Source organism: Zootermopsis nevadensis, unplaced genomic scaffold (genome assembly GCF_977971745.1).
Source record: "Zootermopsis nevadensis isolate Lab colony 2312 unplaced genomic scaffold, Znev_1.0 Znev_ptg000010l, whole genome shotgun sequence".
Lineage (NCBI taxonomy): Eukaryota > Metazoa > Arthropoda > Insecta > Blattodea > Termopsidae > Zootermopsis > Zootermopsis nevadensis.
Window position 1 is genome coordinate 9726603 of NW_028259142.1, and position 17570 is coordinate 9744172.

The 17570-nt window shown below is 39.3% G+C and overlaps 3 long non-coding RNA genes across 5 annotated transcripts in view; 1 reads left to right on the forward strand and 2 right to left on the reverse strand.

Moving 5' to 3' along the window:
- Positions 1 to 679: 679 nt before the first annotated feature.
- On the reverse strand, positions 680 to 9823 carry LOC110833924 (uncharacterized). The gene is made up of 2 exons (XR_002544419.2): positions 3918 to 9823; positions 680 to 1157 (listed from the first exon to the last, which is right to left on the reverse strand). It is a non-coding gene; the product is annotated as an uncharacterized LOC110833924 (long non-coding RNA).
- A 1854-nt stretch (positions 9824 to 11677) lies between these two features.
- Positions 11678 to 17251, reverse strand: LOC110833923 (uncharacterized). The gene is made up of 2 exons (XR_002544418.2): positions 16724 to 17251; positions 11678 to 12842 (listed from the first exon to the last, which is right to left on the reverse strand). It is a non-coding gene; the product is annotated as an uncharacterized LOC110833923 (long non-coding RNA).
- LOC110833922 (uncharacterized) overlaps positions 17200 to 17570 on the forward strand; it is a 46667-nt gene continuing 46296 nt past the window's right edge. The window contains exon 1 of one of the 3 annotated variants that reach the window (XR_015534395.1): positions 17200 to 17341. This is a non-coding gene — a long non-coding RNA (uncharacterized LOC110833922). The remainder of the gene's footprint in view (positions 17342 to 17570) is intronic. The other 2 variants (XR_002544417.2, XR_015534392.1) reach the window with 2 other exon arrangements.

Below are 17570 nucleotides of genomic sequence, written 5' to 3' on the forward strand. Positions count from 1 at the left end.
GGAACCAAGTGAAAAGAAGAGTCGTTTTCAAAAATTGTTTCAGCATGTGAATCTGGAAAGAAACAAACCAACTCCAGGGAACAAAGTCCTTGAAAACTAGTAGTCATTTCAACCTTGAAGATGGTGACAGCATGTTCCGAGGAAATTTTGTTGAACACACAGCGCAACAGCCCAGAAGACCGCAATCTGGAGCAGTTCATCTAGTCGAGACATTCCCCACCTTTATCGAACCTCAAGATTCATTACCGTGTTCATTAGAGCTTGTCCTGAGTCAGTCAGCCCTTTTTCTTCAAGATGCATTTTCATACTCAATATGACTGTCTTCTATGGCATTGCGCCTTGTAGGCTAGTAAATATTTACCGACGTTTCATAGGTGTTGCTGGCTCCATCATCAGGGCGATGAGTTAGCCGTGCGCGAGGATTTTATGAGATATGAGAACCAGTCGGACAAGGAAGAACCTGAAATCTCACCATTTTGACACCAAACTTCACGCTCATGCCAAGTAGGCCCTAAGGTGAAGTTATAGCTTGTATTTTAATCTTTGCGTTTTTGGATAGCAGAGGGGATGAGAAAAGTTTCTGATCAGAATTGCAGCAAGTATTCCCAACATTCAGTCCAAGTTTGACTTTTGTTAATGCAAATTTGTTTTGTTACTGTAGTTCAAAAATACTTCAATGTTCCACATTTTCGAGGAATTTATTTACTTTCTTTAAATTGTGATTTTTTCCTGCATTATGATCACACGGCATGGATGTATTATAATATTGTGTTTAGCTCTAGACGAAACTCCTCATTTTTTATATCGTTGTTTTCTCCAATTTTACTAACCAACATAAACCAACAACTACATGATGAGAAGGTAAAGTAAAGCTGTCCCACTATACGCCATGTAGGCGCTTGGGGGGAGTGGAGGTATAGCTCCTACTAATTCTTGACTTCGGCACTAGATGGAGGTCAGCATCGCGCCCTGGTCGCGCTTTACCCCCGGGAAAGACCCCGTTACCCATTGATTAGGAAACTGGGTGCGCCCCAGAGCTAGTCTGGTCGCAGAGGCTAGAGGAAATATCCTCTGCGCCCGTCGGGGGTCGAACCCCTGTCGTCCATTCCTTAGCTAATCACTATACTGGCTGATGCATCTCCTTGTTTCAGATCATTCTGAAAACAAAATACAGCAATTTTTAAAGCGAACTTTATTATAGGTTTCATTTAAACACATTTTTATTAGCGTGAATAGTTTTATGGTTATCCATTATTCAATGAAATTGTACTACACTTCTCTCCTGGTTGAATCATACCCAGTAGGTTTTGAGGTCCTCACGGCGATGAATACGAAAATGGCTGTATTCTGGTTTGTAGCTCCGTGTAATATGGTAAAAGTTTACCATCGTTTCAGAGGTCCTTACTGCCCCCATCATTGCCCAGGCGATGTAGGCAGCAAGTACTTCTAGGAGACTACTCGGTGCTACAACCCAGAAGACAGCCACATTTGAATCATACCCCTTCTCGAAGTCACAAACGGCTGTTGTAGTGTCTCTTCGTACCCTCATTTTTATCTAGTAAGTGACAAATACGGAACATCTGACCTATTACTCAGAATCTAAACTGAGGATCCCCAATCATTTTGATCAGCTACGTGTGGACTTAGAAATGAGATAAGAATGTTAGCTAACATTTAATACGTAGTCGGTAACCATGATATTTCTCAGTAATTACTTCGGTCAATTTTACAACAGAACAGTAATAGCCAAAATTCCTTCCGCTGTTGTGGTAATTCTTTTCACTCCGAAAAGAATCAATAAGTTTGTGGACCTCAGAATATGATGTATTATCTGTTCCTGGATAAATTCTGCCAGAATGACATCAATACCTGGCGGTTTATATCATATTTGTCGCCGTGAGAACCTCAAATCTAACGCTGCAGTTTAAACTGTTGCCCTGACGGTAACAAAATTTTCTTCACTTGTATTCGATGTTTATCGAGCTCACTGATGGATAAAAAGGTGCGATTCGTTATGAAGGCAGAAGGCAAAGTTAGAAGACCACATTCAAACAAATGGCGTACCACTCATTTCTGGAACATGGCCATCCAGCTTAAAAAGTCTACGCTTCATTTAAACCTGTTTTTCATACAAGCACAAAGGCTCCTGCTGAAGGCTAGATGTTTTCAGTACAGAACTTCAACAGAATCACTGCGCCCCGGGGCAAAAGAGACTGGTGCAGGGATTGGCGTTACAATAACCTGTTGGTTGGTTGAGGGGGGGGGGGGGTCGAGGAATTATTATAGAGGAGGGAACCAACAGGTAGTGAACCAGCCAGTAGGTGGAACAAGATTTCAAACTTAAAGAATTTCTACTGTTTAGCTAGGATAGTGGTCTATTTCTACAACCAACTGCAATTTAGAATGTGAGCCATACGTCGAGAACCTTTAGAAAAAAAATGTAAAAATCTTAGATTACATTACTTTATTCTTTTGTTAACACCGACCTGAAACTATTATTTTTCTACAAATCAGTTTAGGTAAATTAATCGACTAACGAAGTGTTTTGTGGATATTATATATTAATTACTCTAATTTTAGGCATGGATATTACAATTAAGAGATTGATAAATTACCGTCTGGTGGATTTGAACAATTGTGGTGTCCTGGGTCGTGATACAATTAAGGTTTGTAAGGGATTACCAACTTTTCGAAGGAACGTATTCCTGCATCTTCAAAATTAAACACCAACTAGCTGACCGTGGCTTTAGAACACAAAAAACCACAATCGACAATTTTACCTCCGTGAGAACCTCAAACCTCATCTGATGGGCATCGACGTTCAACTTTGAAGCTCATTTCGTATCTCACTGACTCCATGCAGTTGATACAGTAATTATTCAGCTTTGAATAAATTCTGCATTGTTATCGTGTACGATGGTCTTTGCCGTCACATAAAAGCCCACCATTAAACTATATTCTGAGCCACTACGATGTACTTTGCACAATGTGTCCAAGAGCTGATTCAATGTTATCCTCGATATGGTATGTGTTGACGTTTTAGAAGTGTCAGGACCCACCACAAGAAATATTTCGAACCGTTGAATAAATACCAATTACTCAAGGAAGGTTCAACTCCAGTTCCACCCCCTACAAAGATTTGACACTATATGATACATTTAGCTGAAAACTTGACCGACGTTTCAGGGGTACTTGCTGTCTTTATAATAAGAGCGATCTCATCGCCCTAATGATTTTCAGAGACTGATCGCTATAAAATTGTCTTAAAATGGAGGCAGCATAACAGCCGTTTTGTTAGTATCCCATAGAAATTAAACCCTGGATATGCTACAGGTTTTTAAATTAATTCCTGTGGTTAATTTGTACAATTAAACAACGGGATATAAGTACGTATATACACTATGCCAAGTTATGTGGATTATGGGTTAAAGTGTTTCCTATATTGCAGCTGAGAAGCTATGGCGAACATTAGCATGGACAGCCCTTACAGCGTTGGGCAAACTTGGCTTGGATGAACAGAAATAACTGTGAATAGCTCAGAAAGTAAGAAAGGTGTTCTGCCGTCCCCTCCAAATACCTAGCAAAGGTCTTTCAAGCAAAGTCCTTGGTTTTGTTAAGGGACTTTTATATCTTCTATTCATTTTTTAAAAAAAATTTAAGCAGGTGGCAACTTATCTCCTTACTGGTAATAGTCTTCAGTTTCCAGAGTAACCCTCACTTAACCTAACATACCGGGACATGGTTTGCAAATATCAGGGAGCCACTGACTGTCTAAATAACTATCTAGTATGATAACCTGAAGGTTGTACCTCTGTGTTCAAAGCATGCCATTAAATGTGTCAGGTGCCAACCATAACTATCGAACTTACAAGAAAGCATGTCATTGTGTTCTTTAAACAATATACTATAATTATTACCTTCAAAAACACCATAGTTAATATGTATAAAATTTCAGTGTGTTTCTACGTTTGAAGAAGTCCATTTCGTTGTCCTATGCCTATTCTGGTTGAATTAAGTGTGTGTCGAGTATTGGTAAGCACAACCAAGCCTGTCAAATATTCACCTCGCTGACGAAAGATGCCATGTGGCCCTCTTAGGTACTGAGAATATAAGTTCGTGCTGCACTCACAACCAAATCTAACAAGACTGAAATGGTGTTTCGTTGGAATACAAGCAAATTCAAATCCTTGCACAATATTCTATGCACTTCGGACGTCATCCGAAAATTACGTCAAGGCCAATGACATCGTTAGTGGCCATGACGTAGTCACTCAGACGATTCTGTGTAACAGCATCGTCGTCTCACTTAGAGACATCCACATCCGTCATATTGGCATTGCCAAATACAGGAAATTAATAACTACGATTTTTAAGTCGTAAGCGGCTTAATACCCATAACAGATTTCATGAAAATCCACTCAGTCATTCTTCATTCATAACAGGAATGTTTGTAAGTCATAATTTTTATTAATAACGTTGTAGTGCGTGATATCGAAGTAAAGTGTTCATATGAATTCTTTCCCATTAACACATTAATTTGGGAGGGATCTCCGACTGATGGGACCACGTGGTTTTCGGCGTTCTGTAGAGTAACTCAAAAAGTTTTACTAAGCACACTTCCACATAAGCTCCATTAGTAGCGCTCAGGATATCTAAGCGATACTCGATTTCAGCCCATGTGCTATTCAGCATATCAGATGTGATGGTACAGATGACATTCGTAATTTTTCTGCGGAGTTCAGCAACATCGCTTATCGGGGTGGCATAAAACCTGTCTTTTACAAAATCCCACAAAAAATTAAGAGAGGTTACATCTGGATAACGAGGTGGGTACCTGATTGGTCCATCGCTGTGGAAAGGTTCTGTCCAAAAGTTCGCGCACATCCAAACTCTAGTACGGTGGTGCACCATCCTGCTGAAAAATCACATTGGGTTGCTGAGGTAGAATTATTACATCATGTCCAGGTAAATGATCCCGGTTATATACAGTTGGCTAAATAAAGAAGAAGGATCCGATGATTCTGTCTTTCATAATCCCACACCAAATATTGATCTTCTTGCTGTCTCTGACGTGTTCCCGAACACTATGTGGGTTTTCTGATCCCCGGATTCGAATGTTGTGGCGAGTCACTTGAACTCTAGTGTGATTTCTTTCCAACAAAACTTGAGTAATTTACCTGTGCACATGATACGGTTACATCCTACCTCAACCTCTTTGACTACCCAACAAACGCATGCAATGACAAAGGATGAAGCTCTTGGGCATGTAATTTTCTACAGTTGCCTATCCTGGAGCTAGGCAAAGGATTATTTTACGTAAGGTGAAATAACTTCTTTTCAGAGCTTGAGCTACAAATCACCTCTCAGCTCACTTGTACGGAATGTTAATTTGTTGCACGCAAACAGCCTGACACGACATAATATGCTCGTAATTTTCATAGACCTCAGATCACGTATCTCAGTTCCTTTGTAGAATGTACAAGACTTGCACCAGATTATCTCCTGAAAAGCATTCATTCCCCTTTTGTGATCTGAGACTTTGTTATGTTCAGTTTATTCATTGCCATCTCTAAGAATCCAATAAAGTTGGTATCCTTGTCTCGTAAATGCCACAATGCCCCGCCGTTCTTTACTCTTAAAAGTCATACTCACTGTGCTACATATTTTGTCATTACGAAGTTCGAATATCCACTGTTGCTGTTTTGTTATGTATCCTGCATATAGTCCCATGATCGTTTTTGCAGTTACAAACGGGAAAAGTGAGGTTAGCGCTGACAACAGGCAATTTAATACGCTCGAAGCCACAATGTTCAATTTTGCCATCATTATAGGAGATAATTCTGCCACCTGGTTGAAGACAACATAGACGCCATGGTATGTAAATTCCCGAAGGTGATGTAACAATGTAGTTGGAAAAGATACAGTTTGCATTCGCTTTTTATTCGGATCCAATTTGTTTATATACTACAAGTATATCAGGGGTTAAAACTGGTGACCGCAGGAAAAATCCGGATCACAATATAATATTATACAAATTTAATAAATACAGTTTTACGTTCCGTAACTTTGTAAGTGATGCCTAAATCCGGAGAAGCAGAGCTAAAATGTGTCTACTTTTGATCTGGAAAAGTAGTTTAGACCGATGACACAAGTCATTTGAAAATGTTTCATCGTTTAAACGCTGACAGAGAATAATAATAATTGGGACCAAATTACGAGAAGATGAAATACGCAGAAGGGCCAAAGTATGTTCATAACATTTTAAGTTGAAAAGTCGTGTATTGTCAGCGTTTACGGGTTCTTATACTGCTGAGAAACTTAAAAGGAAGATACCACGTAGGGAACTTAAGGATGGATGGAAAATTATATCAAAATATACCTTAAAACATGTGATGTGAGGGCGTGAACTAAATTCAGTTGACTCAAGATAGTGTCAGGTGGCGGGTAACACGGTAATTAACCATTGCGTTCTATAAAAAGTGATAAATTTCTTTACAATTAAGCGACTGTCAGTTCTTCAAGAATGATTTTATCTGACTTGTTAGTTAGACGGACACTTCAGACATTATTTACAAAAATCCGTAGTTTCGACTTGATCTTCTTGTAAAGTAGGGGTTATAATGGATCGAAATGAAATTCACTGGAGTAAGCTCCTTTCGTGTAGACTTGTTGTATTGCAAAGCATTGGCTAAAAAGGATAAAATTCGACGGGCTGCATGAAGCAAGGACCGACTGCAACCTAAATTTAATTCTCCAGATCCTCAGTACACTCTCAATACTAAATTTAATAGATTAGTTTTTAGTAATTTAGACCAGTGGTATTCAACCTGGGGTACGCGAAGACATCTTAGGGAGTACGTGAAATTTAAAAAGAAATATTATTTTGTGATAAACACTGAATAATCAGTAATGTAATTTATTTAATTTATTTTAGATGTAGATTATATACTATGTATAACTTGAATTATACACCAACAGCTTTGGGGGTACAAAGTTCAAGAGAAATTATATCTGGGGGTACGCGAACAAAAAAGGTTGAATACCACTAATTTAGAGCATGAACCGTACGGACAAATGTGATCATTCCATTTCTGTTTTCATTTCTATACTTCGTCAACAAAAAGCGAAAAGGAATAATATCCTTGTGTGAGTGATTTAATGATATCCTGACATTTCAAAAATCCAATAGGGATTTCAGCAGTTGTCCGTAAGCACATGTCAGCTCCGTGTAGCTTCAACGTACATGGGAATATTTTTGTTCATGATATACGAGTCCCGCAGTTATTACCTTACTTGGCAGCTGAATTGCATGCAATCACAGCAAAAAGAAAAAAAGATGACAGACAAAAAAGAGCGAAAGAGTACAACTGGACAGACTGAAATTAGCGTCTCGCGTGCATTGTGAACTACATCGTGTTCTCTTGTTCCCACGTCCCGACGTGAGGTTGGAAGCTGCAAGCGATGCATTTCAGAACACGGCAATTTTTTTTTAAATTTCAGGCGTTTCCTCCACGAAGGACTCTTTCTTCTGAAGCCAATAGTCTATCAGCTAGTCTAATTTCATTCGTTTTAAGCACCTGAAGTTTCATTATCGAGCTCACAAGAGTCCGCCATCCTGAGTCAGATGAATCCAGTCCACAACTCATAACCAATTTTTGTCACATATTCTTTATATCAGGGCTTTCCTTTTATCTGCAGAGAAGTACCTCAAGTAGCATTTTCTCCGAAACATTCTGACACTTAATTATTTCCCCACGCGTCTTTCACGTCCAGCTTATTACACCCTAGACGACAGTCTTCTGGTTTGTAGCGCCATGTAGTCTGGTAAAGTTTATCAACGTTTCAGAGGTCCTCGCTGCCTCCATCATCAGGGCGATGAGTGATGATGGCGCCAGAAAGGGCCTCTGAAACGCTGGTGAACTAACAAACCACACGGCACGACAACCCATAAGACAGCCAGCCATCTTCATACTCGCTGCCGTGAGAACTTCAGATACCACTTATTATTTGCACTGCGACTACCACCACTAATGACGCCTGTTAGTCTTGATAGCTTAGTAAGCAAAGTGAAAGGCTGTGGACTGGACTATCGGAGATTCGGTTTGTAGCACGGGCTGGGACCGCGTTCAGACTGGCCAAGGGTCTCACCGATCCTCCTGTGCAGTGGGTAAAAACTAAAAAAGTAAAAGCTGTCTCACTATCCGCCATGTAGGCGCTTCGAGGAGAGAGGAGGTATAGATCCTGCTCATTCTTAACCTGGGTGGAGGTGAGTGATTAGCGTCTCGCCCCGGCCGCGCTTTAGTCCCGACAAAGGACCTCGGTACCCATTGTATAGGAGGCTTGGTGGGCCCCAGAGGCTAGAGGAAAAATCCTTTGCCCCCGTCGGGGATCAAACCCCGGTTGTCCAGTCCGTAGCCAGTCGCTATACTGATTGAGCTAACCTGTGCTGTCGGTACCGGCGGTAAAATGGCTGGGGCCATGGAAACCATCTACTGTCTGTTTCTGGAATGCGTGGAGCTGCATCTCCACTCCCCATAGACTTCATATGGCGGTGCTGAGGCACAGTGATATCTTCACTACATCCCGATTGGTTTTGGGACCACCCAACAATCGTATGAGATCACACCGAGAGACAATTCGGTCTGAACGCCCAAGTTTATGATGGCCTATATGCAGTTCAACACTCTGTAATATTTGAAATGATTCATGACACATGCCGAGGCTACAAGGGCCGGGTATGTTTCATGGCGACTGATCATCTGAGTGAAACAAAGTGAAGCTTTGAGTGTCAACACATGCGGGCGGACACAAACCCGCATCAGGAATTTTTGCCGTCATTTAATTACGTGCCCTGCCTAGCACCAATAGTTTCAAAATGAAAAAAATTTCTGATAAAAAAGCAAAATTTAACAAACAATTAGCTACTGTAAATAAAATCTTCTCAGGCAATCGGCCGCGTCAACTGGTTACCGTAGTAAACCGACATTTCGGGAACCAACTCTGTCCCCATCATCAGCGATCTGATGTGACTGGATACCTCGGAAGAGTTTACTGATTGTACTCGCCGCGAAAGTCTCAAATCCTAAATTAGCTACTAGTTTTAACACATTTGGCAAATAGAGAAGGAAATTCAGATTAAGTTTCTAATTAATTTGTTTCCTATTTCCTACGTTCCTTTTTGCCTTCTCTTTCTCTTGATTGTTTCTCTCTTTCCATTTTCTTAATTCCTTCATTACTAACGCCCATCTACCCTTTTCTTATCCTCTTTGATTTTTCTTTCTTTCTTATTTTCTGGTCTTTTCTTCCTTCGCTCTTTTTTCTATTTTCCTTCTTACGTTATTTTTAGTTCTCCATTCTTTTCACCACCACAGAACGAGATTCTGTATTCTTCTGAATCCCCTAATGGACACGCAGTCTGCTCTGGTTTCTATATTGAATCGAAACACAGGTAAAATCCCATGCAATCAAGAAAATGACTACCTCGAAATGTCTTCATAATGCGAGAGGAAACGTGATGACAGGAAGTAGCAGACAGGCAACTAATTTGACATAATGAACCCTGTTTCCGAAACAAATGCAACTAGCAGGACTGTTCATGATTGTGCTGTAACAAAAGAATTACTCTGTTAATTCCTTGTGCTGTTCAGGCCAAGTTTCTTAGAGTCGCATTATCAGATTGACAGAAAGCAAAACTGCTATTTCTGCACGAAGTTGTAGTTGTAATAATTAAAACACGAAATTACGACAATCCCGAAAAACAAAATAATTTAACCTTCTCGGTCAGAAGGGCATTTTAAGAAACTGTTATATTTATGACTGTCACTCTGCCCTTTATTTGTCTGATATGATGAAAAAAAGTTATAATCATATTCTATAAAACGTGGTAAATACAAATACAATAAAACACTCCTGATATATTTATATGGATCTGATACTTCTGAAGTTTCCTGACAATGCCCGGAATGCTACAGTAAGAGGATGTAACATATCTCTAAAGGCGGGATATTTTCTGTGTTATTGTGGCATATTGTGTTGGTGTGCACGTTTATTGCAAGCGTTTGACCTCTGGTATTGAAATTCTCGTCTTACAAGAGACCAGTGTCCTTCGTGCTTTGAAATTCGCAGTCAGAGCCAACACTCAACACAGCGAACATTCCTACTTGTACTTCGGTGGTAGTAGTATTCTAACCTCATTACATTTAGGCTCTAAAATATAGTGAGCAGAGGAATCTAGACAGTGACTGATTGATTAATGCATCAAGCAACATCTAGGGTTATACCAGACTGTCAAATCATAACACAACCATTTGATAACTAGACTAATTTAAATGTTAATAGTGGCATTTCATTTACTCTGACATGATTCGTTTTAAAGTGATTTGTTTGTGAAAATCAGATGGAACGCTTTAGGATGAAGTAGACCAGGCTTTGAGGGATGTATTTTTTCCGTTCAAACCCATGTAACTTCTTCTGAGGTCACTTTTGTGCTCTGTGTAAAATAACATTTTTAAAAAAACTTTTGTTTCATATGGAAGTGAAACAGATCAGTAACAGAAGACATAGACTGTGTTTACGTGAGAACCGCGTTTTGGGAATATTTTGACCTAACGAGAGGAAGTAAAAAAGAATCGGGAAATCTTCATAAGTAGGAACGTCATACACGAGCACAATGAGAAGGATTGTCGGAAAACCGAAAGGGACCTCTTCGTAGATCTGAAAGAAAGTCTGTGAGGGGTGTTTGTTGTTTCTCGGCTCTACAACCCTGTTGTGGGTTTTCGCCGCCTGCTTTAAGGAGGTTTCTTGGTCATCAAGTGTGCATTTATGAGTAGTGAGTGACCAGCCCACTGAATCTGCACAATTTCTATTCAATCCTGATTTGACTGCCAGAGCCATCTAGCAGTTAATCAGGAGACTTTTGGGTGAGAAATGGCCGCTGAATTTTGCTTACGAAACATCTCGTATCATGGTGTGAGGGGTGTGGACTGGGTAAAACTTGCTCAGGGTGGAAATTTGTCGCGGGCTGTTGCAACACGGTAAGGATGAGATTTGAAGTTCTCACTGCAGTAAATATTACGAAGTCAATTTAATCCTAATGATAAAGATATTTATATTGACGATATTATCCGAATATGGAAAAAATCAGCAAACCCAGGCATAAAACTTAATGAAAATATCTCAATAAATACCATACTTTTTGCAGATGAACAAATAATTTTACAAGAAAATGAAAATGAACTCCAAAAATCTACTTTCCAGCTTAACCAAATTTGCAAAGACTACAATATGAAAATTTCAATAGCTAAGACAAAAACTATGACATTTAAAGGCAAACTTCCAGCTAGAACGAAAATTGTAATAGACAATACAATCATAGAACAGGTACCCCATTGCTCCTACCTTTGTTGTGATATCACCTTTGGTTATGACAATGATTCACATAGAAAATTAAACAGATTCCGACGCATCTGTGGAACCTTCAAGAAGACCCTAAAGAGAAAATCACGGAAGGACACGCAACTTAGGTTTTATAAAGTGATAGCGATTCCCACACTGCTCTATGGATCAGAAACATGGACATTAGGAAAAAGAGACACGAGCAGAATCCAAGAGGCAGAAATGCAATACTTAAGATCTATTAAAGGATGTACTAGACTAGACAGAATAAGAAACGAAGACATTAGGAAAGAACTTAATATTTTTAATGTAATCGACAAAATTGGAGAATATCGAAGAAAATGGAAAGAACATGTGGAACGAATGTCTGAGGCAGACTTCCTAAGGATGCGCTCAGCTACAAACCTACCGGGAAAAGAGATCGAGGTCGGCCAAGAAGAATGGAAGATCAATTTGAAGCAGGAACAGGCATTAGTGCCTAATCCATAATGATGATGATACATTCATCAGAAAAGTTGGTAACCACTTTCGAGGCTTCATGTCGTCACAACTCAGAAGGTCACAACTTACATGGTAAATGAAGCTTTGGGTTCCATAAAAACAGGTATTTTTACCAGCTTTTCAAGAAATATCGTTCACCGTGACGTTAGTTACTTTACTGCAAAATAACACAGCAACGCTTTACAAAAGTTGGAAGTATAGGATTTCTTCTTAATAGTCTCAGTTAAGAGCTCTGCTAGTTTTAGGAGTCTATAAAATATTCTGCACATTAGACTCAGTGTATTCCGCTTGACAGCAGCGACGCAAGGATGCGGGTTCGCGTACTATTACAATAACAGATGAGTAACGAACGACTCACTAGATGAAAGCAATTCTGAAAGAGAAGTAAATTGATTTAATCTACCCGTATTTCATATCATGAAGCTATGAATAGAGCAATAAATTCTAGACTCCCTTTTCTGACAAACATTTGCACTTCCCGTTCATTGATGAGTCATAAGTCCTAGCCCTTATGTGTCGGGCGGTTCAAATCCAGGACACGGCTTGATCACAAAAGACCAAAAATATGCAAATGTATTAGATTGTTTTCCAAGGTTTTATGCTAGATGCAAGTTTTGTGGAATAGCATATTTGAAAGGAAATTAAAGGCAAAACGTTGGGTCCACATTGCAAGACATGAATAACAAGCAAAATTATACATAACGAATAAAGAGGTTATTTTTAACGAAGGCGAAACGATCAGAGATTGTTTAATGAAGAGCAGAAATGTCCGGTGTACATCGACCGGATGTTCTAGTAGTAGGTTTGCTGCGGGCCCCCGGATGTGACTGCCCTTGACCCTTCCTTTCTTGTAGCCCGCAGGACACATACACATTCCAGTACCAAGGGGTGACCAATCTGCTCACTTGAGTTACTGAAGTCAACTTGAGCAGTTTCCAACTACGTCGCTTCACATAACATAGAAACAAAATAAGATTTACAAGCTGAGTCTACAGCACGGTTTTTAGGTCAAAGTTGGAGGATAACATTAAAATACATATTTATAAATTCTTTCAATATGACGCGGAATTTAGACATTTGAGAGCGACAGCAATTGCGTTTTTTACAAATTGAAGGTTTGTGGCAACCCTGCGTCGAGCAAGTCTATCGGCGCCATTTTTCCAACAGCATGTACTCACTTCGTGTCTCTGTGCCACATTTTGGTAATTCTCGCATTGTTTTTTTAGACATAATGCTATTGCACACTTAATAGACTACAGTAGAGTGTAAACATAACTTTTATATGCACTGGGAAACCAAAATATTCGTGTGACTCGCTTTATTGCGGTGGTCTGGAACAGGACCCGCAATATCTCCGAGGTATGCCTGTACTTACTTTTATGTAGGTGAAATTTTCCCACTTACCGTGAGACGGCCACACATTCTGATCAAAGTGTTGAAAATCAGAGAGCGTAAATAACAGCAAAATGGAAAAAACTGCACAATAAACAGCCTCATAATTTGTACGTAATCGTCACCAAATGGGTCATCCAATCAAGGAGGATGAAATGGGCGGCACACGCAGCACGCATGGAAGAGATAAAACTTGCTCAACAAAACACTTGGAAGAACTAAGCGTTGTCAGAAAGATAATATTAAAATAGATCTAGAAGGAAATGGGTGTGAGGGTTTGAACAGAATCATTTGGCTCAGGATAGAGTCTAGTAACGGGTTCTTGTGAACATGGTCATAAACCCTACGTGCTTCAAAAAGAAGAGCAACTTGACTAAACGAAAGACTTAACTGTTTCTCAGGGTGGGGCTTAGCTCCATGGAGTTAATTGGCTCACATAAACTGGTTGTCAAGATGCGAATGGAGGACATTCACAATCACGGCAGTGAACCTACGCGTTACATACGGGAGAAATACAGTAAGCTGCTCAGATAGTCCGAAAAATCTAGAATGGTACCGCTGAACCAGCCTGCTCGAAAGCCGATACCACAGCTAAATGAAACACCACATCGAAGATACAAGTTAGGAAATGTTTTTCCAACTTGTGAATGCTCTTTTATAATTGGAGTAATTAGTTTTGGAAGGCTGTTCATTCTGTAAACAAGTAACCTTCAATAATCTTTATTTTAGGCATTCTGTTGTGCAATATACTATAATAATAAAAGGCATTTTCCGTCTACACAACTTTATTCCTTAAAAGTGTCGTATTTCACCACGCCATGTTTCAGTCAGCTCTGGCCATCTTCAGGTCGTACATAAAAAGGTATAATTTAAAAATGTGGCTTTTCTGTGTGACGTTTGCTGTGTTTAAAATATATAAAATAATAAAAATAAAATAGTAACTGTCATCCAACCACAACTTAAGTGCTAAATATGCGTCTACAATTGATATATTAGGTATAATAAAATAGAAAATATTGCCAACACACCTTCCATTGATACTCGTAAATATCCTGCAGGATGCATTTTACATACTAATAATTCCCAGTAATAAAATTGGTAGTGGTTGGTATTGATAAAAGTGTACAGGTCTTCCTTTTTTGTACGCGAGAAATGAAAGCGAATATTTATTTTTTAAACATGTGAAATAGTAGCGTGACTTACGTAGTTGATGAGGCACTGTCAATATCTTTTTCCTCTCGGGTACTATTTTGAATTACCAAATCTGTAAGGTTAAATAAGTGGTACGGCAATGTAATAACTATTTAACGGGGTGTGTGAAATCGAGTACTTACGTAAGAATCGATCCGCGTTGTGTTACACAAACATGGAGCTGTAATGAGACTGCTCATCGGTGACTGCACAAGCCTTAAGTAGATAAGTGATGTATGTATTAGATGTCGTCTGAAGACTCTTCTTACTAACGTTATAAATGTAAAAAATTTCATGTATCTTCCATTGGTAGCCAATTTCAAAGTCGTCATTGTATCTTTAATTGAACCATAAAAGTGCTGGGTGCTTTTAGATTTATTGAGCTTATTTTGAATTGGTTATATTTTCTTTTATACCTGAATATGTTTCTTATTGCTGACCGAAAGCACCATGGGCTTAGGAACCCTGATCCTGATCATCTACGGCTTCGCAGAATTCACATTTGTTAAGACATCTATGAACTGTTTCTCACGCGAGTCAAGAGGACTTGAAAATTAGATATTCTAACAGGTCTATTTATTAATTAAGCCGATCTCTAAACAAAAGCGTGATAGATAACGGACTTCTGGAATACAGTACTCACTTCTGAAACGTCGGTAAACTTTTACGAGACTACACGGCCCAGTATCCCACAAGGCTGTCTGTAATCTTCATACTCGACGCCGTGAGAACCTAAAATCTCACTGGGAAAGAATTAGACCATGGCTATGAAACAGATTTTCTTTTTAAGACACAAAAGAAAATTCTGTGCTTATATTAGTGCTGGGTTGATGCTCAATAAGAAGGAAGTGCAGTAGAATTTGTGATAGAAACAAAACAAGGTTTGACGCCCTCACCACATCGACTGTATCACGTCAACCCCGAAGACATAGGCAATACCGTCCTCCGAAACGTCGATTACCACCTACGAGACTACACGGCGTCACAACGCACAAGGCCATGGCAGATGAAAATAATTTGACACATCGCAAGACTTTTGAAGGACAGTGAACAAAGTTGACAATGTGCGACGTGTCTGGTACACCAACTGCACCCAATAAAACAATCGATTCAATATTCGTACATTCACAGAACTAAAGTAACTAAATCCATGGAGTATTGTCCCTGAGAAAGACATTCATGAAATCCGAAAGTCCAATTCCATCCTCATAAGAGCTCTAATCTTCAGCCAGATGAACCAAATCCACACCCCACACACAAATACAATTTCTCTACAATCTTTTTTAAATATTATCCTCCCATTTACGACTACGTTTTCGGAGTATCTCTTGCCTTCAAACTTTCCAATCACAATTTTTCCGAGTCTCTCACGTCCCCATCTCACCCTCCTTTATTGCATCACCAAACAATATTCGGTGAAGAGAAAAATTTATGAGGCTCCTCATTACGCAGTGTTATTCAGTCTGTTATTTTCATCCTCTTTGGGTCCCTAACACTGTCCCCTGACACCATCAATCCGTGTTCCCCCTTTTTGTCGAGACCAACTTTCAAATCCGTACAAAACAACAGGTAATTTTTTTATATTTTAATTTTGTTTTTAGACAGACGGGAAGACAGAGGACTCCGAACTGCATCTAGCAAGCACTGCCTGAATTTAGTCTGCTCTTAATTTCTTTATAAACAGGTTCGATTTGTTACTGTTGAACCCAAATACTTGCAACTTTGCCTCTGCATAAACGTTTTCGTCCCACTCTGGTGACGGAGATATTAACTACATTTACTTGTAGAGGAACCTTTTCACTAGCATCTACCCGAGTTCTGTGTTCTTTTAAAAATGAAGTAACATCATCAGCAAAGACCAGAATTGTATGTGTTCCATTCAATTTCAAACCTCCGAATATTCTTGGTCTTCCCTAGTGGCGTTTAAGCGAAGTTTAAAAGCAATGGTGATAAACCATCTCCTTGTTTTGATTTCTCCGAATAGGAAATGCATCACAAATATTTATGTACTGGGACCTTATTTTAGGTTTAATTTTTAAAACATTTTAATTGGCCCAACAGTTACTAGTTGCACATTAAAAGAGTAAATAAATACATCGGGTTTTTGTATCACATGCTAAAACACGCTAAATCTCGTATTTTCACTTTTTTATTATTTATTTTGTTGTATTTCCATATTTCCTGTATTTGTTAAATTTATCTTTTTCTCTTTGTTTATTTATTATCATTTTCTTTTTGTAAGTACCTGTTTGACTGTCTTTCTTTTTCATTCCGCTTACACACGAAGCTCTTTGTCTCTGGACAACCCTGGAACGCGTCTTCGTAGCCAGCTCTTGAGGCTGTTCTCCAGAGCGCTGTGGAAGCTGAACCATAGTTGATTATAGCTCTTTTTGCTGCCTCGTGGATCCGCGAATGAATCCGGGTGCTACTCCAGCCGTCTTCATGCAGGTCTTACTCGAGGCTGCTACACAGCTGATGTTCCACTTAACTTCCCTATACTAAGGCTGCATAAAGCGTGTACTGTAAAGTCTCGTTTCCGACAGCATAAAATGTCACGTGTGCCGACGAGCAAAGGCGCAATCGGCTTCCAGATGGCAAAGTCGTAGTCGCTTCATGAGCACTGTTGAGGCCTCGCAGATCTCTCGAATAAACTACAAATACGTCACTGACGCATCACAGATTCAAATATTCTCTGGGATACGTAAAGGCCAACCTCTTACGAACTTTCAAGAAACGAACAATTCGTATGTATCAACATTTCACGTGTGCACTGGATTCAAGTGACTCAGGGTGGTAACGAGTGGCGACTTTTATGAACATTATTAACTCTGGGTTTCACGAAGATGAGAGAATTTTTGACCAGGTGAGTAATTATCAGATTTTCGAGAAAAAGCCTACACCAGATAGCGAGTTTTATAAATCCTGTTTAACCTTTTAGTAAATAAAGGAATTAGTCAAAATATAGTACAGTCCATTAAATGACTGTAATTTCGACACTGATTACCAAAAAATGTAATTAAAATTGACAAAAACTAAAAAGATGTAACTCCTTGCGTTAACAGGCCTAGGTTCAGATGAGGGAAACTAACGTA